Raw genomic sequence first — 8,388 nt, forward strand, 5'->3', positions numbered from 1 at the left:
TACGCTGCGAGCCACGTCCCACCTCTGCACGGGGTTCGATGGACTCAATTTTTAATCCCTTAACATGTATTGTGCATGTGAGGAGGAGAGGGGTGCAGGTGTGGTGCACAAGAGACATTCTTTGGTACCTTTTGAATTCGGGGTATCCCACCCCGGCAGCACAGAAGGCCTCTTTGGGAAGGGCGCCTGTTTACACAATGTGTAAAGACACACATTGAGCTACAGAGGACACATTCCGCGCACCGCTCGGAGGGGTAGCCCTGTTGGTCAAAGCACCGTGGACTTTTTTTTAAGTGTTAATAGATTTATGATGTCTTTTCAACGCCCATCCAGGGTAATTAGCGCAAATGTTCTAACTGGGTGATAGGTTTGTGAGCAATAAAGCAATTACCCATGGCTGGGGCTGACACGTCCTCTAGCTAAACTCCAACGAGCAGCTAATGGCAAAGGCCATCTCGGCCCTATTGACTGCAATTAGCCCTGCTAAACTCTTACACCCAACTAAGCTGGTTAGTGGTGATTTGTAAGTCTCATTTGCATGAAATGTGGTTTAACAAATGTTGACGCTCCTTTCAAACACATTGGGGGTGAGCAAACCTCGAAACAGTGCTGCGAATGAAACCGGTCTCCTCGCCGCAGAACCGAACAGGCATCTCTCAGCCGTGGGTTGTGCCAATACAAAAAAACGCAATTTACAAGCAGGCAAAGCATGTCTTTCAAAGCTGACAAAGCGCTTCGACGCCTCGAAGGGATAGTAAGCGCGGTATCAATGCAATACCGCCGTTGGGTTAGGGATTGAGAGTGTGGTATAGTAAAGTGAACCCGCATATGGTAGTTTGGCCCTCAGTGTGATTAAGAGACGTAAAGAAAACAAAGGCGTTTATGTAGTGCAGAGTGTGTAATGGAGTCCTGCGAGTGAAAATCAATAGTGAATAGTGTATTAAAGAGATGTAAAAAAAAAAAGCCGTATGTGTGCCTGGGAGTGCTATAGAAAATCTTGCGTGTGGTGGCGTAGCCCTGCGTGTGATAAAAAAAAAGTAGGAAAGATGGTTTGAGTGTGATAAGGAGACGTATAAAGCTAGGCTTGTGGCGAATTGTACTGAATAAATGAGTGTGTCTGCTTCAAAGTGTGCAAGAGAGGTCTACGTCTGAAACAGAGTAGTGAAGAATTTATTAGGAGCCGTAGTAAAGTGCCGTGAGACGAAGACTGAAGAAATACTCCCCTGTGGCGTCCGGTGTGTAAGAGCGCGCCGCGTGTTTCTTTCTGTAAGTAGTGAAGAGCGCGCGAGTGTGGTACAGAGTTATAAAAATCACAGAGTACCAAAGAAAGGCTGGGGTGCGGGAAGGGAGTGTAACCCTGAGTGTGGTAAAGAGCCCGTGAGAGGGTGTAAGCGTAACTTTACCCATGCGTGATGTGGGCGCGCTGGTAAAATAATCCAGTATGTGGTAATATCACGAATACGGTAACGAGTACCAGAGGGAGCCCTGCGAATAGAGAAGGAGGGGGGCATGTTTGTGTAAAGAGAGCACGAGGCGGTGAAAACGTGTTTGTGGTAAAAGAGCAACTGAGCTAAGAGGGCCCTGTCTGTGGTGTTGCAGGATCCACAGAGGCTGGAATGGGGTAAAGCGAGGTACCGACCCCTTCTTATGGTAAAGAGCCCTGTGTGAGTGGTAAAGTGAGCCAGGCCTGTGCAACGAAAGGAAGACTCGAGAGCCCCGAGTCTGGTAAAGCGAGAGGTGAACGAGGGTAACGTGTCTGTACTCCGTGTGTGGCAAAGACAGGGGTAGAGCTATGTGTGAGGTAAAGAGAGGCCACCTGTGGTAAAGAAGAGCACAGTGCCCTGGAGAGCGGTAAAGAGGGACGCCCCTGTGGTGAAGAAGGTAAAGACAAAGCGAGAGGTAAAGAAAGTAAAACCCTGCGAGCGGTAAAGAGGGACGCCCCTGTGGTAAAAAAAGGTAAAGACACTGCGAGAGGTAAAGAGGGACGCCCCTGTGGTAAAGAAGGTAAAGACAAAGCGAGAGGTAAAGAAAGTAAAACCCTGCGAGAGGTAAAGAGGGACGCCCCTGTGGTAAAGAAGGTAAAGACAAAGCGAGCGGTAAAGAGGGACGCCCATGTGGTAAAGAAGGTAAAAACCATGCGAGCGGTAAAGAGGGACGCCCATGTGGTAAAGGAGGTAAAGACACTGCGAGCGGTAAAGGCGCAGAGCCCCGTGCTGCAAGTATAGGGAGCTCGTGTGTGGTACAGTGCACCGGGGCCCAGCGCCTAGGGTCCATTGAGACCTGATAGTACACCTCCAACAATAGTGAAATGGGCCATTTTCTTGCTTGCACCAGGGACCATGGCAACTTTGCTAAGGTACTAGGTAATAATATATACAGTGAACCACGTGTGACGTAAAGAAATGTAGGGACTCGTGGGTGGTAGTAAATTATATAGTGAATCGAGTGTTTACTGAGGAAATGTACAGAGCCCTGCGAGCAGTAAGTGGGGCCCGTGTGTGGTGAAGTAAAGGTGTGTGTGTGGTACGGGGGTCCATGTGTGGCAATAAAATGTACAGTAAGTCCGGTGTTTGGTGAAGGGAGGTACAGAGCCCTGTGAGCGGTAAAGCGCGGCCCGTGTGGGATGAAGGGAGGCCGGGGTGTTCCCAGGGCTGTGCACGGGGCTGCAAAGCGTGCATTAAGAAGGCGTTTGCCGCCCCAGCGCACCACAAAGCTCACCTCTCCGGGCGCCTTCCAGGTCATTTAGCGGGGATGGACTGGGGCTCTCCTCCGACAGGGGCAGGCGGCGCAGGCGCTCCTCAGATGGCCAAGGTGGCGGCTCGGACAAAACGTGCGTTCAGGACAGGAGCTTGTAGCCCTGGCGACAAAGTAATAACTGAGAGGAATTTAGACCCAACGCGGTGTAGCCGCAGGAACGCACGTGCAGCTTACGGGGAGGGACTCTGCAAACAGCAATGAGGAGTTTGTCAGGGCACAAAATAAATAAGTAATGTAACTTTAGTCAACAGGCTTCAGCAGCTACAAAACAAGAAAGTGTACCCTAACCTTAACTCCACGGTCGACCATTCAACGGCCTGGGGTACAATCCGCGCCTCGATGCCGGCTCCCAGTGCCCTGTACTCGGCAGTAAATGCCGCGGTGTCTGTTGTCTTAATAACAACCCCGGAGGTGCCCTGGGTGAACCGGTGACCGGCCAACACGCACACAAACATGTGTGGTACACGCATGTGCATCAGAGCACACGGCCTCATTCATGTCCAAAGAGTGCACGCTGGGAAACAAAAAGAGGCACAGTACATGGGTGTTGTGGAGGGGTCTGACGTGTGTGGGACGGGCTTTCACTTCTGTCTGTGTACAAACTGGACACCAACTTACGAGTCTAATGTATTTATGCACTGGCTATGTGTATACATATTATGTATGTTTACATCTAGAATGTGCATAAGACAGGGTAGAAAGATATGGAAATATTGTTCCACCAACATGTATTCACGGCAAAAAAATACAGAAAATGTGTGTGTGTGTGTGTGTGTGCACTGTAGCCACTCAAGGTTTACATGTGTGAAAGTAGAAGAAAGAAGATGCAGTATAACAGATAGATAGATAGATAGATAGATAGATAGATAGATAGATAGATAGATAGATAGATAGATAGATAGATAGGTTTACATTTGCACATCTATTAATGTAGACTGCAAAGGTTATTCACTGTTCTTATCATAGTACAGTCTGACTGTATTTGCAGTTTGTACTCGTTTTGCACACATGGCCTATTTAATGAGCCTTTATCTCAGTGCAGGGAATTAGCCAGACATGATCTATTTATCTATCTACCATTATATCTCTCTATCTATCGGTACAGGCTCTATGTCAGGGGTGGGCACATTCGCGTTTCCTCCTGGCAGACCAGCTCTCTAGTCTCAGCCTTTCGATGGCGTTTATTGAAAGTTGTTGATCCAAAGAGAAAATGGGGTCAGATCAAAGAAGACTTAAAGTGAACTCTCGTCCCGTTCACACCAGCCTGAGCCCCGAATAGCCAGGGGTCAGCTCGCACAGAGCCCTCTCCCTTTCAGATCAGAGGCCGGAGGGCGCGGGGTGAGCAGCCCAACACGCACCCCTCACACTGGGCGACCCCGGCAGGTTCAGTGTCCGCATTGATTGACACAGACGTGAGCCAGGGGAGAGCTGCTCGGTCACTGCTGGAAGCCCCCGGCTGCTCCTGGGACGGCCCTGTCACTCCAGGCATGTTTGGGGCCGCCACTACAAGCAACCTTTCTTTACTTGTCTTTCCCACGGAACTTTGGGACACAAAGTGGACTGTGTGCATTCCAGACTTGTTAAATACTTAAAATGAGTGCATATTGCGCATCTACACTGTGGGGGGCAGCACTGCCCTCTTATGCAGACATGATGCCTGAATTAAGGGTGCCTTGGCGGTGGGCGTGAGTGGGCATGGCGGCCGTGCACGGCACTGTGCGTGAGCGCGGTGTCACGCCGCGCGGCCCTGCGGTGCCGGGGTTCATCCAACACTAAGAGCACCGCGAGCAGCTCCGTCACCCCGGGAAACACTGAGACAGCCAATCAGCGCAGACCGCGCTCTCCGCGGCTTCCGGCAGCGCAGCCTCTGCGCGCCGTTGAGCCGGAAGTGCTTGTTTGACCTGGGGGTCAGCAGTGTGTTGGGACCAGGTCACCGGGGTCATAGTGCGGGGTCTCTAGAGGGGCACGGCACATTCCTCTGAGGCTCTTCTAGGGAGTAAACGGAGAGAGAGGCGGCTCGCATTGATCCGTGGCCTCCCCCTTGTGAGGTCAGGGCTGGGCCCGAGGTGGGGAGTGAATCCGCTGGGCCCAAGGGGGGTAGAGGGGGGGGGGCGGGGGCGGTGTTAATCCGCTGGGTCTCGGCTGGGCCCGAGGTGGGAGTGGGAATCCACTGAATCTCGGCTGGGCCCGAGGTGGGAGTGGGAATACACTGGATCTCGGCTGGGCCCGATGTGGCGGTGGGAATACGCCGGGTCCGAGGTGAGAGTGGGAATCCGCCTGGTCCGAGGTAGAAGTGGGAATCCGCTGGGTCTCGGCTGGGTCCGAGGTGGGAGTGGGAATCCTCTGGTCCGAGGTGGGGGTGGGAATCCTCTGGGTCCCATCTCTAGGCATGGAGGAGAGGCCTCAGAGCTGTGGCGCTCGCAGCTCCTTGCTCAGAGCCACCGTCTTGGACATCTCCAAGGCCTCAGAAGCAGCTGCCATCCCTACCCACATGTTGTGTGCTCCTGACGTGTTGCAAACATGCAACACGCGTGTGCATTCTGTTCCCACAGCGCGTGTAGGCCTGACCTTGAAACCTTCTTGTAACTGGGACAAGGTCACTGAGGTGCCAACGTGACAAGTGCCCTTGAGTAACCCCCACCACTCTCCACACACACACTCTCTCTCACACACTTCTACTTCTGCTGGTCAGTCTTGTCCTCCGTGGTTACTGGTTCGCCTAAGTGCAGAACAGGATTCCAACCATCACGTGGTTTAAACAAACACTCGTCAGGTATAACGGAGCGTGTGGTCATTTTAACGAGCAAAATTTCTTCCTGAGACCTTGCCTGGCTGGAACCTGACAGCCTGCGATTGGTGGGTGGTGGGTGAATTTAACTGCCACACAGGTTCCAGAAAAGCACCCAGACCGTGTGGGAAATACTGCCTGCCACATGCGTTGGAAGAGAACAGAAGCCCCCACCGCGGCAGAGCAGAACGGCGCAATTTGGGTTTATGGGGAAATGTCACTGGGGACCCTGGTAAACACACCCATGCCGGAAGTATGCACTGAAATACACTTGCAATAATATATATGCAAGACGTCGCACGAAAGCAATTAGTAGTAAGGAAATACACCCTGCAGTGAGTGCCCCTCATTTGCAGGCACGTGTCTGTTAGCACACCTTTATGCTTACATTTTTGGGTCGGCTTCACAAACATGAAACCGACGAGTTATCACATCAACTCGAACTTATATAATAAAGTGATTCACGGGTAATAGTGCACAGCGTTAATTGATACCATACCCAAAATAGCATTGTATGAAGCTATAATTGTGCTCATAGCAAGGAACAAACCTGCACTACACAACTTTACTCGCCTTGTCACTTGCACCGACAGAACGTTTACATAAATGGCTGAAGGGACCTAAGAAGTGTTGTAAAGGGTTTGACAGTCACTGAATTTCATGCAATAATGCACGTTCTAATGCGAATGCAAATTAGCAATATAGTGTGCCTGCCAGGCCTCGGGAAGCATAGTCAGGGCATGAATCTGTCTGTACACACGCTTGGTTTACGGCAATGGTCGCGTCATCAGAGTTTTCATGGCCATACTCCCGTGCATTTCCGGGACTTAAACATGTCAACAGGGCTTGCGTGTATCTTATTCTATTGCACCAAGTTACTACAGCTGGGCCCCTTCCGCACTAACTCCCCCCCACCCCCTAAACACACACACAGCACAAACACCATCTATTGAGAAGAAACTGTTTGGTATCTTCCCTTAATAATTCCCTCTTTTTAGGGGGGGGGGGGGTTGCTCTACAGAGTGACAGCAGACTACCCCCCCCCCGCCCCCCCATGCCGACCGAATCACAAGTATGAATAGACAGGATCGATCTGTTCAGAAGGTGTTCAAAAGTACTCCAGAGCGCGGGGGGGAGGGGGGTCTACACTATCCCGCAATATGTGCGTGTTTAATCAGAGACAAGAACACGTGCTTATTCAAATCTAGGACTGACATTTTAATGCCAAACTCACGTCTCCTTTACACGCATTCTGTAACTTTGTATCTATCCGCCTAAATCTGCATACGAATCTGTTCAAGAACAATGTGCACATGACAGCTTATGTACTAAATGCATTTCTGACTGATGTAAATAAAAAGATAGGCAGGCGGGCGTGTATATAATTCATGTAGATATGAATACTACTGCAGACAAAGATATTTATAGAAAAAAGATAGGTAGAAAGAAATATTAGATAGATAGACCGATCGATCAACATTAAGATATGATTTTACGATAGCAGGTATCACGTTGCGACATTTGAAAACAAGGTTGAGGGAGGAAGGTAGCACAAACCATAAAGTCCCTAATCTAGTACCGTCTATTCGACCCGATCGTTGTCTGGTCTGCCTCGAGGACAAAAAGTTGACCTAAAAGTCCCGGTTTGTGCCATGGCATGCAGCAATTACACTGAAACAGAAAACACAAGGCAGGAAGAACCCCGTAAAGAAGAGGAAAAGGGGAGCCACTCGACCAGGAAGGGAGCGGGGCTTGCCCGGGGAAGTAGGTGGTTTCTTGTCGGGGGAGAGAGGTAGATATGTGTCTAAGGGATGGAGCAGGTACTTGGGTAGCGAAAGAGGCGGGCACGTGCCTGCCAGCGAGTTAGACAGCTGGGCGTCGAGTGAGGTAGGTACTTGCCTGGCGAGTGAGGTAGGTACTTGCCTGGCACGCGCTGGCTGCTCTTCCTGGCCGGTTCGGCCACAAGTGCCAGCTCCGGCGGAGGCACGGAGCGCGGGGAGCTGCTCGTCCGTCCATTTTCAGCACTTCTTCCTGTGTCTTCTGTGGGAGGGGGAGGGGTACTGCGCTGTCCTCCTGCCTCGCTCTGCCTCTTTCACTCCCCGTCCCCTCACAGGCTCTGGAGGGAAATCTGGCTGATGTGCAGACAGAGCCCCCCCATTGTCCGCTCTAATCTTGTTCGTTTCACCTTTTCACTGACCAGGAGACAGAGGGGAGAGAGCTGTGTGGGGAGAGGGGCGCAGAGGGGACCGCGGCAGAGCCAACACCACCCTCCCTGTCAGCGCGCAGACAATAGCGGCGCTGAGCCGGGGGCTTCTGATTGGCAGCCCCTCCATTATGCTGTAAAGAAAATAAACCCGTTTTTTGTGTTTTCTGCTCGAGTACGTCACTCACAAGCCCCTTTATGCCACTCTAATAAAATGCACGAGGGATGAAATGCATTAATTAAAAATGAACATATTCCTAGAAATCACAGGAAATGCGCATTACATGAAAACCCTTTGGCACAGCAGTTTAGCCGGCTGAAACTTTTGTGGCCCAAGGGCTGTTGAATGAGAGCACCACAAATCTCAAAGAAGAAAGGAGCTTCAGGGCGGGTCAGGGACGAGACATGGGAGCTTGTAGTGAGCGTGCACCATAAACCTGTACATTTAAGCAGGCAGGGAGGGGTGCGCAAACAAGGAAGGGCTCTGTGACTTTACGGCCAGGTCAAGGGGGAGATTTTGCGGAAGTTCGAGGGATAATTGTCTTTTCCGATTAATTTACAAAAGAGTAAGAGAGCTTTAGGTTGGAAAGGAAATGTAGCGACAAGTGGATAGTGAGTGCGCGAGACTGTTTGAGTATCA

Source organism: Lissotriton vulgaris, chromosome 3_1 (genome assembly GCF_964263255.1).
Source record: "Lissotriton vulgaris chromosome 3_1, aLisVul1.2, whole genome shotgun sequence".
In the NCBI taxonomy this organism is placed as follows: Eukaryota; Metazoa; Chordata; class Amphibia; order Caudata; family Salamandridae; genus Lissotriton; species Lissotriton vulgaris.